This window comes from Schistocerca cancellata, chromosome 12, assembly GCF_023864275.1.
Source record: "Schistocerca cancellata isolate TAMUIC-IGC-003103 chromosome 12, iqSchCanc2.1, whole genome shotgun sequence".
Lineage (NCBI taxonomy): Eukaryota > Metazoa > Arthropoda > Insecta > Orthoptera > Acrididae > Schistocerca > Schistocerca cancellata.
The window spans coordinates 18,690,436-18,706,763 of record NC_064637.1 but is presented as its reverse complement, the minus strand read 5'-3'; the positions used below and the strand labels follow the sequence as shown (position 1 = coordinate 18,706,763).

Below are 16,328 nucleotides of genomic sequence, written 5' to 3'. Positions count from 1 at the left end.
GCTCAAACAGCCATAGTTTTCCAACCTGTGTTCACTGCAGTAGTGTTAAGTGGAATACCAGTAATAGTGCACACTTATATTTTACATCGAATAAAGTATGCTACTTATTACTTTAGTTCTTAAATTAATAACATCACGTAAGTTGTCCTAAAATCGTCAGATTGATGCTTTTCAATTGTTACATTTCTCTAAATTGAATTTCTTGGATGTTATGTTACAGCATTGTACTAATTACTGATGTAAACAAATAATAATCGTTTTTATATGAAAACATTTTATACTCTATCAGAAAAAATACGAAGCACCACGAAGGAATTTTGCGAATGAGACGGAAACTGTGAGACGTACAATTACAGACAAACAAATAACTACAATGTCAAAAAAACTGGACGATTTATTCAGGGGAAAGAGCTTCCCAAATTTAGCGAGTCAGTAAGGCGTCGGCCCACTTCTGTGCCCTATGCAAGAAGTTATTCGGCTTGGCAGCTGTTGGATGTCCTCCTGAGAGATATTGTACCAAATTCTGTCCAACTGGAGCGTTACATCGTCAAAAATTCCCATAATGCTACAAACGTTCTCAACTGGGGAGAGATCAGGCGACTTGCTGGCGAAGCTAGGTGTCTCCATGCACGAAGACAAACAGAAATGTAAGTCCAGGATGGCTCGCCATGATGGCTAACGAAACAAGAGCGTAGAATATCGTCGACGTACCGCTGTTATGCAAGGGTGGCGCTGATGACAAATGGATCGTGGCTGTCGATCCGCATGACGGGCAACAGTCAGGTTGGTGTCCCGTCGCTCTCCAGTGCGTCTCCTGACCGGTCATAGGGGTTCAGTTCCAAGCGGGACTCATCACTGAAAACAATTCTACTTCATTCAATGAGGTTTAAAGCCGAAGAAGTGTCTGAGACGTCCTGGGCGGCGGTGGGACACAAACCTCACTGTCATAGACCCAGAAGTGATGCTCTGGGGTTTCATTGTTCTTTTTGTACAAGGAACCCTTTGGTTGTCATCCACGGCACTCTTACGGTACAATGGTACGTCGAGCATATCCTATGTCCCAATTCTGCCCTTCATGGCAAGTCATCCTGGGCCCACATTTCAGCAAGATAATGCTCGCCCGCAGAGGGCAAGAGTTTCTACTGCTTGCCTTCGTGCTTGCCAAACCCTACCTTGGCCAGCAAGATCACCTGATCTATGCCCAATTAAGAATGTCCGGAAGATTATGGACAAGGCCCTCTAACCCGCTCGGGATTTTTACGATCTAGCGCGACAATTGTAAGGACTATGGCACGACATCCGTCAGCAGGACGTCAAACAACCCTATCAATCAATGTCAGACTGCTTGCATACCAGCCAGAGGTGGACCAATGCGTTACCCACTTGCTCAGCTGGCGAAGCTCTTGCTCCAGAATAAACCATCCATTTTTTCTGAAATTATGATCATTTGTTTGCATGTTACAAGCACGTCACATCTACCTATTTCCATCCCATTAAGGTAATTGCTTCGTGGTGCGTCCTTTTTTCTTATTGTCTATATTTTTTGTCATTACCTGTGGCAAGTTAAGCGAGTATGTGACCCTAAGTAATATTTGTTGGGGGAACGGGTAGGTAATATTTGTTGGGGGAACGGGTAGAAGAGGGTACAGAAGAGGGGAGAACACAGACTAACTACCTGGAAGCAACAATTTCATGATTTCAGTACATTCATTTTCTTTTTTACCGTTAATATTGGGACTCTCAAGAATTCTAGGTCCATATGTATTACAAAGTGTAATGGCGGATACCTCATCTGAGTTTACGTCTATTTTGCTGCGTGAGACTGTAAATCGTAACGAGCAAGAAATCTCCAATCAACCGTGAATTCTCAAAGTAAGACCACGTTGTTGGCCTGGAATTTTACAGATTCACATCTAGACATTTCATGTGCGGACTTTGAAACGCCTTGCATACGTCGTGAACCATAGTTCCGTTAATGCACTTCCATAAAGCCGTCGGCACACGGACCGTCACCGCTGAGCGTGGCGAGTTCGAGGCGCTGCTGAACGCTCAGAACCGATGAGACTTCGCGTGCGGCACGTGTACTTCAACGTGGTATATGCCATCATCGCAGCGGCTTATCTGGCTCGCAAATCACATTGTTTACGAAATGGACAGCCGAAAAATTCCTACGTTGGATGTATTAAAATGCACATTTACTCCATTTCCCATATGCTACTTCACGCTGCTTTATCTGTAATATGCATAAATAAAAACTTGAATATCCATGAACATGTTATAAGTCGAAAAGGGAAGGACATCGGCTTATGAAAGTTACATTACACGGAAGGCGATACAAATTTAGAATAGTTCTCCACATAAGGAAAAAAAACTGTTTCTTCATTCTCATCTTTCAGTCAAACCTAAGGTCATCCTTACGTAATCACTGTTCCTATTCCGCAGCAGAATCTTTATAACATGCGAAATACAAGACTTGAAACAAGAAAGTGCAAAATTCATTACTGGTACATAGTAGTCCAAACTGTCTTATAAAGTTCATTGAGCTCACTCCTCGGAAAGAGCGCACTTATATGTATATGGCGTAGAATATACTTCTATTAAAGTAATAAGAAAGGATGAGGAAGTAGTAGAATATGCGAATGTTAGTACAGAAATATTTGGATGAAGTGAGCTGCAAACACGACCATGAATGATGTATGACCATACTTTGCATCTTACTATCTTCTGAAACCCTTAACTGTAGATGTGTTATTAACTGAGAGTTGTAACAAAATGTACCATGAACAACGCAAAATGGCTCTGAGCACTACGGTACTGAACATCTGAGGCCATCAGATGCCCGAGGCAGGACTCGAAACTGCGTCCGTAGCAGCAGCGCGGTTCTGGGCTGAAGTGCCGCTCAGCCACAAAATGGTTCAAATGGCTCTGAGCCCTATGCGACTTAACTTCTGAGGTCATCAGTCGCCTAGAACTTAGAACTAATGAAACCTAACTAACCTAAGGACATCACACACATCCATGCCCGAGGCAGGATTCGAACCTGCGACCGTAGCGGTCGCTCGGCTCCAGACTGTAGCGCCTATAACCGCACGGCTACTCCGGCCGGCATGAACAATGCACTTTTGCTGGCTCCTCAATGTGATATTGCCTTTAAATGGGAAATTTTTCATAAACTACAAGGTACAATAATTTTCTTAACCATCAATGTGTAGTTTCCCGCCATTTTATTACAAAAAAGTTGTACACATGTTTCTGAGAGAGCCTGAAGTTGCTGGTGCTTAGGAACAGCACGCACGGGGTGATTCAGCTGGTCTGTCAATGGGTTTTATACAGCACACAATGCCTTCGAAAACCACATGCGAGATTTTCCTATAAACGTAATCTTTTAGACGGAAATTTACTACATTTATTTTTTGTAATGAGATATGTTTATGCTGGAAGCGACAATTTTCGAATTGTTCAAGAGAAACGAGTTTGAAGATCGTTTTCATACGTTTTTTCTTGAATAATTCGAACTGCAGCCACTAGAGAAGATGTATCCCAGTACAAAATTTAACTAAATTGATTTTCCGACGAATTGATGCTGTTCGTTTTCTTCTGTAGGACTAACAGTTCGCGCATGGCGAGCGAGAGACAATGTAAATCTTGTGCAAGGTATTTGAAGGCGCTGCGGGTTGCATAAAGCGTGACGGTAGGGGCAGCTGAATACGCTGCGCTGTGGGACTGGACTGGGCCGAACCGGCGGAGAGCGGAACCGTGTTCCTGCCAGTCGGCGCGGTTATTCGACAATTTCCGCCGACGGCACCGCCCGCCCCCAATAACCGCGCACTGCCCACGTGCGTCATAGCCCGCGCAATCGATATGGCGGTACACGGTGTATGACGTGCTGTGTGATGTGATGCGATGCGATACAACTACGGTCGATGAGGGCGAGGGCGAACTAGCAACACACTCTAGATCACAGCCTCGCAGAGCTCGCATCCACGACTCAGCATCGGAAACATTGTTCTGCAAGTGTTTCCGTCATTCTCCGGCGCATTTTAATGATTCTTTCGTAACTCAAACGTACAATAACAGTTACATTAACACCATACAAATTTATAACTCTCTCCCGTGTAAGTTGTAGATTATTTTATATCATTGGTTCAGAGCATCTGACATGTCTGGTACAGCTCTGCACCTTGGGAAGGGTTCGGCAGCGTGCTTTCTCCACCTTATGACGCCAGAGACTCAGCACCGAGGCCTACGAGAAAGACAGGCCGCGGCGTACGTCACGAAGATAGGCCAAGCTCGTGCAACTCAGCAGACAAATGCGTTTCTACACCTGTTAACTCGTAACTAGGTGTGTACGTACAAACGAGAATTGCATCTTCTACTGAAATCCACTATTATGGAATCTTCCCGTTATAGTCCTACAATGATAGGACGTCCATAGAGCTACTAACACTTTGTTACGGCTGTACTGGAGTACAATAAAATGAAAATCATGCCAAAACGATCGTTAGTTACATGAAGCACTACATCTTATATGAAACAAGGACTGTTACATAGGAAAGACTAAATGCTATAAACAAGCTGTTATACCATTTATGTCGAGAATTTTTTTTTTCTTTTTGGACGACTAGTAATCAGTAAGACCTCATGATAGCAGATTCCAGTAGAAGATGTAATTCTCGTTAGTACTATACACCCAGTTGCGAGTTAGGTTTAGAAACGCATTTTGTACGTTGAGTTGAGCGAGCCTACCTTCGTGACGTACGCGCTGCGGTCTGTCTTTCTCGTGGGCCTCGCTCAGCACGCTCCGCGTACCGACGGCTTTAGGTAGCATCCACGTTCTCTAAGCTCACGACCGACTGACACTAAACTTCTTGTCTGAACAGCGTTCCAGTATTCGCGTAGTGAATCGCGGTTGCGTCCTACCGGCATAGGTAAGCAGTCAGACGCTGGCTGCCCCGCACAGTTGTAGCCCACCTCCGTGCCCTCCATTCCCCCTCCCACCGCCCACCGCCCACTACTTCTCTCACCCCCTCACACACACTCTTTCCACACCCGGGCGGAACAATACGCATTACGAGAATTAGTACTTTCAATGTATACCCTCCGACCTGTTACCACCACGTGGCAGCGCGACAGCAAATATTTTGATCGCACATGTTGCATTTTTAGTTTCGTTTTCTTAACAGATTCTAAGTTCATTTCGAGTAATCAAACCAAACATAGGTAAGAAAGAGTATCTTCATTATTAATTGTGTATCCAACTCTCGCACTGTGCTGTGCTCTCTCTGCATACATCAATCTGCCAGTATTTCATCCATTTGCACAAAACCTTCAGAATTATTTTGATAGTATGACTATGTCACAACTGCACTCTTGTATCCGATAATACGGCTATTAAACGAAAGGTAAATTACGTCTGTTGGTAGATTTGGTGTTAGAAATTCATCATCAACTCGAACAATTAGTCAATTCCGTCGAGGTTATTCTACTACCCCATGGGAAAGACCGGCCCGTCTACATGAAGTAACTCCCACTTACGATACCTATTTTGTTTCGGTTCGTGTCATTCTATCTTTACGGTTCCGTACAAGAATCAGTAAAAACACAAAGTTATAGGTTCGTTTTGTTGTCCGTCTGTCTGTATGACTGTTCGACACCCATTTTTCTCAGAAACGGGTTGACATATCACGTAAAAGTTTATGTCGCAAACTAACAACTATGGTCCCTTGGCGGTGTAACGAACGTTAGCTTCTACGTCAATGCAGTCAAAAGATAGGGCCATTTATGTCACATATTTTGATACTCGCGAACTCACTCATCGAAACCTTCCCATTGGCCAACAATCATGACATTTGGCAAGAAGAAAGATTTCACAGTACATGTGCACGGAAAAAACTATATCAGTTAAAAAAAACTATTTGTCTTTGTTATCCGACTTCAAACTTGAAATTAAAGCATCTCCGGGACCAATGTCTTGCGAGTATCAATGTCGGTAATAGGCAAAAATCATAGATTCTCGCTTCCCGGAATGGATGAACATAATTAAGTTTGTACGGAACCCTCACAGCGCGAGTCCTGCCCGATGTTTTCCATTTATTTACAGTTCCTTCAGAACGGAGAACAGTTTCATAATGGAGAGGGGTGTTTTGGCGTAGTATTTCCTATCTTCTGCTATAGTTGTCTTGCATTTTTGTAGTGGAGAGATTACAGTGTAGTTAAGCCTTCTGTTTAGTATGTGTCGACAGGTGTTCAACCATATGCAAAAGAACCCCCTCTCACACACACACACCCACACTCACACACACAAACAGACTGCAAACAATAGTAAAGAATGCCGTTTTGTACTCGGCCAATACATGGTCGTAACAGTGTTTCAGTGTTTAGTAGTTCTTGCGCATCCAGCCTGGTTTGCAGATAAGAATACCTGATCTTTTTGATGGTAAATCCATTAACTACTACTCGTTGACACTAAATGGAAAATTTGAAGGATTAGATATACTGGTGATACTGTTTTACTTGAAACGTGACGGGAAGATTTTCAAGAACTATTTTACACTGTTACTGAAGAAAGTGATGCCACACCGTTACGTTCAAACGTCAGGAAGATAAACACGGACGGTTGTCATCAGCAGAAACCGAGATGAAACGTGGGGCACTATTGCAATCGGTAATGATAAGATCGAAAGCGTTCCACCAACATTTGGGAAGTCTAATAGAAAGTAACTGGTTCTTTTCTCAAGATATTTGCTGTAGAATTGAAGAGTCCAGAAGTTCTTTTCAGAAAATCACAGAAGTTCTGACTAGCCATGACTTAAGTACTGCACTTCGCACTGCGATTAATTCGGTCATAGATGTTCACTATCCTACTCTATGTATGGAGTTGGGTCACGAACACTTAGGTAAGAAATTGGACGCATTTGAAATGTTGCATATAGAAGAATGTTAAGGATAAAAGGGTCACAAATGTGGCAGTACTTTGGCGTATCAGCAAAGATTTAGAAATTATCAATACCATCATGAGAAGAAAATTTAAATACATTGGCCATATAACGCCCAACAACAAATATAACATGTTGCAAATAATACTTCAAGGAAAGTTTGATAGCACTGGTCAACAATGGATTTGGTTCCTAAATGGGAGTAACGGCTATGAACTAAATTCGGTGCACTGATTTTAATACTCCCGATAAAAATCACTAACGGGTCCTAGTTTCTGAGACGAAGCGTTATGTTAGGTTCAATTAGTTAGTTATATAATGAAACCTCCATACTCTTTTATATTATATAAATAAAACTTTTTTTTTCCATTTCAGGTTTGCGTTATTCCCTGTGAGCCAGTGACTAGTTCTGCAATAAAATGTCACTCTCTTGTATGAACAGTAGTGACAATTTCTGTTACATTTGTGGCGAGTTCATATTTACTACACAGACAAGGAAGCTCACGCCTGTTTTCCGCAAAGCTTAGCTGTACTTTGGAAGCAAGGTGGGTGAAGGATGGGCTCCTTATTTCTGCTGTAATACCCGTGCTGTGCATCTTAGGGAGTGGCTGAATGGGAAGCATATATCTGTACGACTTCCAGTGGCCATGGTTTGGCGAGAACCAAACAACATACGAACTACTATTATTTTTGTGCAACACCATCAATAAAAGTATGAGAATGACAAAGGAAAGAATTGTGCATCCATACTTACCATCAGCACCTCGCCCTGTTCCCAACAGCTCAGAGTTGTCTGTACCTAGCCGGCACGCGTGGCCGAGCGGTTCTAGGCGCTTCAGTCTGGAACCGCGCGACCGCTACGGTCGCAGGTTCGAATCCTGCCCCGGGCATGGATGTGTGTGATGTCCTTAGGTTAGTTAGGTTTAATTAGTTCTAAGTTCTTGGGGACTGATGACCTCACATAGTCCTATAGTGCTCAGAGCCATTTTGTCTTTACCTCATCTTCCCTGTCCATTGGATTATCGACGAAGAAGAACATTTATCATCTACTGATAAACATGAGATACAAGATGAAGCTTTTACAGAGTGAGAGATTCGTCGTCCTACACAGGAAGAACTCTATGACCTTGTTCGGGATCTTGAACTTAGCAACGTCAAAGCAGAACTTTTGGGTTCCCAGCTGTAACAGTGGAATATAATTCCTACTGGCGTTAGCATCTCATATCAACAGAGGCATAAGGCATTTGTCGACAATTTAACAATGGATGGAATAGTCTGTTCCTGCAATAATATTGGTTCAAATGGCTCCGAGCACTATGGGACTTCACATCTTAGGTCATCAGTCCCCTAGAACTTAGAACTACTTACACCTAACTAACCTAAGGACCTCACACACATCCATGCCCGAGGCAGGATTCGAACCTGCGACCGTAGCGGTCACGCGGTTCCAAACTGAAGCGCTTAGAACCGCACGGCCACACCGGCCGGCTACGCAGGACATGTAATACCTCAACCGATATTAAAATGCTTTTCAGCACGTCCTCTGGAAGACTATCCATGCTGAAGAACTTACGACAGTGGTTTGGAATGAGCACACAACTCTGTTCAGAAAAGCCTTGACAAACAGCGCATCATACTACTGGTCACCAGTATTCCTGGAAGACGATGCACTAAAAGAAGAGAATACAGTGCAATTAAAATTGTCTTTCTTCATATGGAGGTAAGCGACTTGATTAAAATGAAATGAAACATGTACGGAGTCAGTCGGACTAAAACGAGACAGGAGGGGAAAAAGTAAACTTTATTATTTCAAAAGTAATCGCCACAACTTAATACATCTATACCACTGTTCCCCAAGACGGTCAGTGCTAATGTCTGCGGCTACCTATGGAACCATGACTGTACCCAAGCGGGCTTATTTGTTGCCAAGGCTGTTTCGACTGTGCAGCAAAAGTTTCGCTGGGAAGCCCTTACACATCCTCCACACAGTCTCTGTCTCTCCCCACATGATTTCCATATTTTCAAGTCCCTGAACAAAGACATTCGTGGACGTCCATTTGCTTCGCATGAAGAGGTGACCTCCTGGGTACAACCACGGTTCCGCAGGCAACCGCGAACATTATGCCATGAGGACACTGACAGTCTTGTCTCTCAGTGCGATAAATATATAACAGTTAGGACGATTACTTTTGAAACAACTGGCAGTTCACTTAATTTTTCCCCAACTGTCTCGTTTTCATTTGACTGTCCCTTATATAAATGTCAGCGTTTCTGTAATATGGGATATTCAATTAAAACCCATCAGAGTATAAGCGAAGTAGATATCAGAAGGTAACAACTAAGTGACGCGACATAAGACAGTACATGAAAACGTAACAGCAGGAAAGAACAAATGTAAAAGCCGAAAGCACAGCTTATATTTTGCGCCCCTGTCTTAATTAACAAGAGAGACCGGGAGAGGTTTGGGGAGGGGGGTTAGGGAGGTAGAAGATAATATTTACCCTATTCATATGCATCCATGGCTAAGGCGTTCAGTTAGTTCTAAAACAAAGACTGTTTTTGAGCAACAAACGTGACTCAATCACTTAGCGAGAATGTGTTTGACTAAAAATCCGATGTCCCGGTTCCAGTCATCAGGCGGCTAAAAGATTCTTCGTTCACTTCGGTATCTGTCAAAAACTTTGCTCCACCGTTGTTGATGACCCGGATTGAAGAGGACGTTGGCTGAATCAGGAATCCAATAGGGCTGAAGGCAACCTTTTCGCCGAGGAGGGATTTATCTTACTTGATAGAAAAAAAGTTAGTGTGAACTGACAGTGAAGATATCGTTAACGTCGATATGCAGCAGGATTTTGGAACATATATTGTGTTCGAACATTATGAATTACCTCGAAGATTCAAATGGTTCTGAGCACTATGGGACTTAACTTCTGAGGTCATCAGTCCCCTAGAACTTAGAACTATTTAAACCTAATTAACCTAAGGACATCACACACATCCATACCCGAGGCAGGATTCGAACCTGCGACCGTAGCGGTCGCGCGGCTCCAGACTGTAGCGCCTAGAACCGCTCGGCCACACCGGCCGGCACCTCGAAGGAAACGGTCTATTGACACACAGTCGACATGGGCTTAGAAAACATCGTTGCTGTGAAACACGACTAGCTCTTTATTCACATGAAGTGCTGAGTGCTACTGACAAGGGATTTCAGATCTATTCCGTATTCCTGGATTTCCGGAAGGCTTTTGACACTGCACCACACAAGCGGCTCGTAGTGAAATTGCGTGCTTACGGAATATCGTCTCAGTTATGTGATTGGATTTGCGATTTCCTGTCAGAGAGGTCACAGTTCGTAGTAACTGACGGAAAGTCATCGAGTAAAACAGAAGTGATTTCAGGTATTCCCCAAGATAGTGTTATAGGCCCCTTGCTGTTCCTTATCTATATAAACGTTTTGGGAGACAATCTGAGCAGCCGTCTTCGGTTGTTTGCAGATGACGCTGTCGTTTATCGACTAATAAAGTGATCAGAAGACTAAAACAAACTGCAAAACAATTTAGAAAAGATACCTGAAAGGTGCGAAAAGTGGCAGTTGACCCTAAATAACGAAAAGTGTGAGGTCATCCGCATGAATGCTAAAAGGAACTCGTTAAACTTCGGTTACATAATCTAAAAGCCGTAAATTCAACTAAAAACCTAGGCATTACAATTACGAACAAGTTGAATTGGAAGGAACACACAGAAAATGTTGTGGGGAAGGCTAACCAAAGGCTGCGTTTTATTGGCAGGACACTTCGAAAATGTAACAGACCCACTAAGGAGACTGCCTACACTAAGCTTGTGCGTCCTCTTTTAGAATACTGCTGCGCAGTGTGAGATCCTTACCAGATGGGACTGACGGAGTACATCGAAAAAGTTCAAAGAAAGGCAACACGTTTTGTATTATCGCGAAATATGGGAGTGTTGGCCCTGAGCACTATGGGACTTAACATCTGTGGTCATCAGTCCGCTAGAACTTAGAACTACTTAAACCTAACTAACCTAAGGACATCACACACATCCATGCCCGAGGCAGGATTCGAACCTGCGACCGTAGCAGTCGCGCGGTTCCGGACTGAGCGCCTAGAACCGCGAGACCACCGCGGCCGGCATATGGGAGTGTATCACAGAAATTATACAGGATTTGGGCGGGAAATCATTAAAAGAAAGGCGTTTTTCGTTGCGCCGGAATCTTCTCACGAAATTCCAATCACCAACTTCCTCCTCCGAATGCGAAAATATTTTGTTGCTACCGACCTACATAGGGCGGAACGATCACCACGACAAAATAAGGGAAATCAGCGCTCGTACGGAAAGATGTAGGTGTTCATTCTTTCCACGCGCTATACGAGATTGGAATAATAGACAATTGTGAAGGTGGTTCGATGAACCCTCTGCTGGGCACTTAAATGTGGTTTGCAGAGTATCCATGTACATGTACATACTACCTGAAGAAAAATAAACCGTTTCGGTGTTCTCATAATTTTTTCCGTACTACATGGGCTATATAGTCCAACTGAAGCCGAGAATATCAATGAAGTTACAGAGGGTTCGCGAAACATATACAACGCGTATTTCATTCCTCAACGTAACGAAACTAAAAAAGTTGCTACCCATTTTTCGCCCAATAATACCAGTGCAGTTGCAACAGCGAAGCAGAGGAATGTTGTTTCTGACCAACTGTTCACGGTAACAGCTTGACACCTCTGCATAATAGATGCAATTTTGTAGACTGTGTTCGGGTTGACAGCTGATTTACCTTATTTCATGACAAAAAGAGTTGTGTGAACCTAAGCTGAATAGTGCTACAACACGATTTCGCATATGCGTACACGGTTGCATTCAATGCGCCTAACAATAAGCTGGAACCCTTTAGTGGTAACATTTCGTAGGTCTCTTAGAATCCCACATGCCGAATAATACAGTAGGTTAACTATACTTTGCGGCAGGTAAGCTATAGGTTTCTGGCACTATGATATTTAGAGACAGCACAGAGAGAGTCGCCACATGCGTATCTACAGCTATGTAACGCTTCCAATATTTTCGTCTTCTATCAACTGGGCGACACAATAGAAATAACAAAAGTCTTTAACACTTTTTATTGTATTTAATATACAAAACACTGCCTGCAGGTTCCAGTTGTGCAACACAAGGTATGGAGGAATATTGTTGCCAAGTGCAGCCGGTCCGTGATGACACAAATGACAGCGTCCGGCTATCCCCGGTGACATGTAGTTAATGCAATCCATAATAAAACGCTATTGGACATTTAAAGTATCTAATTCCTCAACAATGCGTGGTTTTTGTTTAACTGCGATGGTGGCTTATTGATAGCCGTACTAAACGTGCATTTCTACAACTATTCCAAGAGAGTCGAAGTTGAATGAGTGCATGCTTATGAATTTCTTTGCGATCCAAACACACGCTGCGGAACGTGTAAGTCTTGACACATCTTCTGTGCAACAGCTCCTCCGTGCTCTCTGCGAAAATAACCTACAATGTATAAAAACAGGAAGAGCTAAGCTGCAATGCCACCAGTGAGACTAGAACGATGCCCACGGCCCTTAAATTTTCCCTACATGTTGAGAACTTTTGAGACCTTACTGCACAGCGCTGTTTTTCACTTTCAGTTAGATACTTTAAAAATGAAAGTAACGTTTAGAGATGCATCTTCGTTCACAGTCGTTACCTTCTTCGCAATAGCTATGCGAGTTTTGTGATAGAAAATTACAACGCTCGACTTTTTTGGAATCGGAAGGGATAAGATTCAAGCACGGCCACGCGGAGAAAGGGCGTGCACGGCTACGAAACGTCAGGTTAATGGCGAGTCGCGGAGCAGATCTTGCTGGTTACCTGAGCCAAATCCAGAGCAGGAGCTCAAGTCTTTATCGCAATGTATCCGCATAAACGGAAATGCTCCCATTTATTGGCTGCAGCAAGAGCAAGAATCCACCTATGGATCTTCTCGGTACTAGCCGAATGCGAAGAAAGGAAAACGCTAAGCGTTCAGGCAGGCACAAACAGCGTGACAGTCCCATTCTGCATGGTCGTCCTCGTCGCTGGCGTTTATGCCCTCTCATCCTCATCAATTGCTTCCAGGAAACAAACCTTAACTGCCACCTTAAGAATCAAGTTGTACGAAACAGTTGGCGTTACTCCGTTTTTCTTTTATCCTTAATTCTCGTTTAACATCTACGTCTAGCTAAGCGATATTTGCCAACATCAGTATCAGATTCTGAAGAAGCTGCCTTTTTCCCTACTCATAACCAAGCGCTTTACTTCTGATGTCCTCCCTCTCAACGAAGGGTTGAACTCATCCGTCGGACACGGAACTGGAAATGCCTTTATTCAACTAGGGCGTAAGAAGTCTGTTTCTGCGGATCATTACTTTACACGATCTTCGAAGAAATAGGTCGTAGAGGGGAAGCTGCAAACTACTTTCTGTCGATTGCCGTCTTGACAGTTTCGTGGAGGAATCACCCACATATATTTTATACTACTCTAAATCTTTTGACAGGCGGAAAGCAGTGATACGGAAGTTTAATGTACGCGGCTTACCTAATCGCGGTACTTAGCGTTCATGCAGTGTGTTGACTAAGAAACTCTGGCATACTATTAATCACATTTCTTCCGTCCGCAGTTGGAGCACGTCTACTACTACAGTTCGTAATACGCCGTCAAGTATATAGCAAACAGGTCCGAAGTCCATGAGGCCTGTTTCAACAGTAGCTCGTCAGCAGTATAACAACAGAAAGCGGTTTACCAGTTGTGTGACATTAAACGAAGTCTCCCTACTAAAAGGTGCGGCGTTCTACTGTAGCAGTGGTCCATTGCATACACAATTCTGCGAATAATCAGATCGACAAAAACGGCACACTTAAAAGCCACAGGCACGGTGCCGCTAGCCAGTGAATGCTGAGGCCGACCAGCCTCGTACAGTATCAAAATTTGGATGCAGCAGTTGAAACAGCAGCATATAAAACCCTGTTACCGGACACTGGAATGTGTGTTTATTACTTATACTTTTAGTTGAAACTTCAACTGAGAGTCAATTATTTTTTATGTTCGCCATCATGGCTCTCACGATAGGAGCAGTCGACACTAGCATTAGCATTCACACAGCTCGATAGGACAAGGTACAGAGCATATTGCACTATCGAAGAAAAGGCAAGCATTCGAAACGTGTCGTGTGGATTAAGATATTGTGACTGGGAATCCAAAGTATTTTTGTCGTTTTTGACACAGAGTGACGGGACCCTCTTTAAGACATGACTACGAGAAAAGCCAAATAGAAGTGATTCTACGTCTACCATTAGCTATATCTACAATATATATATACCTCGCAGCCAACTGGGCAGTCGCCGCAAATATTAGACTTCACAACGCTATTCTACTCGCATACGGAGGATGGGGAAACTAACTGTGCGGCGGCGTAAGCACCCTACACTCGTATTTTGATGGTCCCTATGGGGACGGAAGCAGACGAATCGTTGCACAGTCGAGGTAAACAGCGGTTCTTTGATGTTAAACAAGAACAACGCAGTCTCTCACCTAACGACTAGCTATTGTGCTTCCTGAGCGTCTATGTTGACCTTTCATGTGGGCTGGAACGACACAGCAGCACTTTAATTTTCGAATAAAGTCTATCGTCATACCTACCTTGTGAGCGGTCCAAACGTCGTAGCATTGATCTAGAATTGGTCGCTGTAGCGTCTGGAGTGAGATTTTCTTTTCTTACTCGTCGCGCTTTCCCGGTACCCTCCACCCTCCCAAATCTTCCGTTTGCGTTCGTCAGTACTGATTTTGTGCGTTCACTCCATTTCATATTTCGACGCTGTGGTTCAATCGCTAGGTGGGCACGTGCCGGTCTACGCATACTTAGGTTTGGGTCCCAATTCTCAGTTCTCTGCCACTTACCGCTTCTTTCACGTCTCGCACGGCTCAGAATCCACGTTATACTGTAGGTCACCCTACATTTCAACGGTCGCCAGAAGGGAAGGGTGCAACTATGTGACAACATAGTGTCCAGTAAAACAAACCAGGGTTCGGGGTGAGAGCCTCTCACCTCGAGAGGTGTACACACTCGTCGCGATCTCAACCGCGCCACTCTCAAATTCTTCGTTGTTTGTTTCCACGCTTACTCGATAAGGATTGCATCTCCCAACTGTTCGTTCCGGCATTTTTTTGTTCGTAACACTGCTCTTCATTTTCGTTGAACCCTCCCAACGAATTGTATTCATCGGAATTCTACACTTCCGATTTCACACATTCGTTCCATTTCATACCGCACCACAGTATGCCTAGGCTAATATTAAAACGATGTGACAGGCCTTGGCTTAGCACAAAAATGTGACTGCACTCGAAATCTGATCGTAACAGCTAGACGTCTTATTTGGTACGGAGTTATGTGCATGTGAAGCTGTGAGCCCTCGCAGCTGCCCTGACGCACGCACGCTCGCACGCAGCCACACACACAGCCACGCAGCAGTCGCACTCGGCGCCGGCCTCACTTGCCATGTACCGGAGGCCTCTTCCGGGAGCTGGCCGCGTGCTGCTTCGGCGCTTCTGGCGGGCCGGCTGGAACGTGCGTGTGCGAGATGGTAGCGGTGGCTGGCTGGCTGGTTCGCTATACAGTTAACAACGGGGCAGGGCGAACACAAACTGGAGGGAGGGCAGACACAACTGAACTGGCGCGCGGACGCGGCAGCCGCCGGTGGCAGGGCGCCCAGGCGGGGACGTCGCCATGGTGGGGGGCAGCCGGGGGGCAGAGGGGGGGGGGGGGCGGCCGCGGTATCGACGCCCGGCGCCTCCGGAGCGAGGGGGCCCGGGGGCGGGGGCGGGGCGGGGGCGGCACGGGAGCACGTGCGGCACGCCTGCGCCCTCGTGTTTACCTCACCCCGCTGTCCCACTGCTCTCGCCGCCGGCATCGGACCCACACTCCTCTCACTCGTCCTCTACTAACATCGTTTTCTCCCAAACGCGACGTTTCTGTCCCCGATAAGCCAACGCAGTCGCGAGCGGGAGCGGTTTTCCAGTGCGACTGCCGAGTCCAACGCTTATTTGTATGAGAATTTTAGAAACGTCACAGAACCGAGATACCCACAAACTGGACACCACAACGCCACTGTACTTGGATCAGAGCAAAAATGTGATTGACAGCTATTTGTTTCGAAAACTACTATAGCAACATCCATCCAGAAAATACGCTAGGAGGTGCCTCATGTTCTGTTCAACTTTGCCATACGTACTGACGGAAAAAAAATCGCGACACTGGGAAGTAGTTTTACGCATAAACGAAAGATGATATCTATTCAAATTTCGTCCCACTCGCGTAAGAGTGCCTCTAGTTGCGCC

General features: G+C 44.7%; 1 protein-coding gene across 8 annotated transcripts in view; it reads right to left on the bottom strand.

The window, feature by feature from the left end:
* The window catches only part of LOC126109572 (poly(rC)-binding protein 3), a 484,702-nt gene that overhangs the window by 183,446 nt on the left and 284,928 nt on the right, over window positions 1–16,328 (bottom strand). The window contains exon 1 of one of the 8 annotated variants that reach the window (XM_049914595.1): window positions 15,489–15,646. The exons of 6 other annotated variants lie outside the window; for them this stretch is intronic. The gene's annotated coding sequence lies outside the window, so the exon portion shown is untranslated. Of the gene's footprint in view, window positions 1–15,488; window positions 15,647–16,328 lie in introns of those variants that run through there. One more of the 8 variants, XM_049914598.1, reaches the window with a different exon arrangement.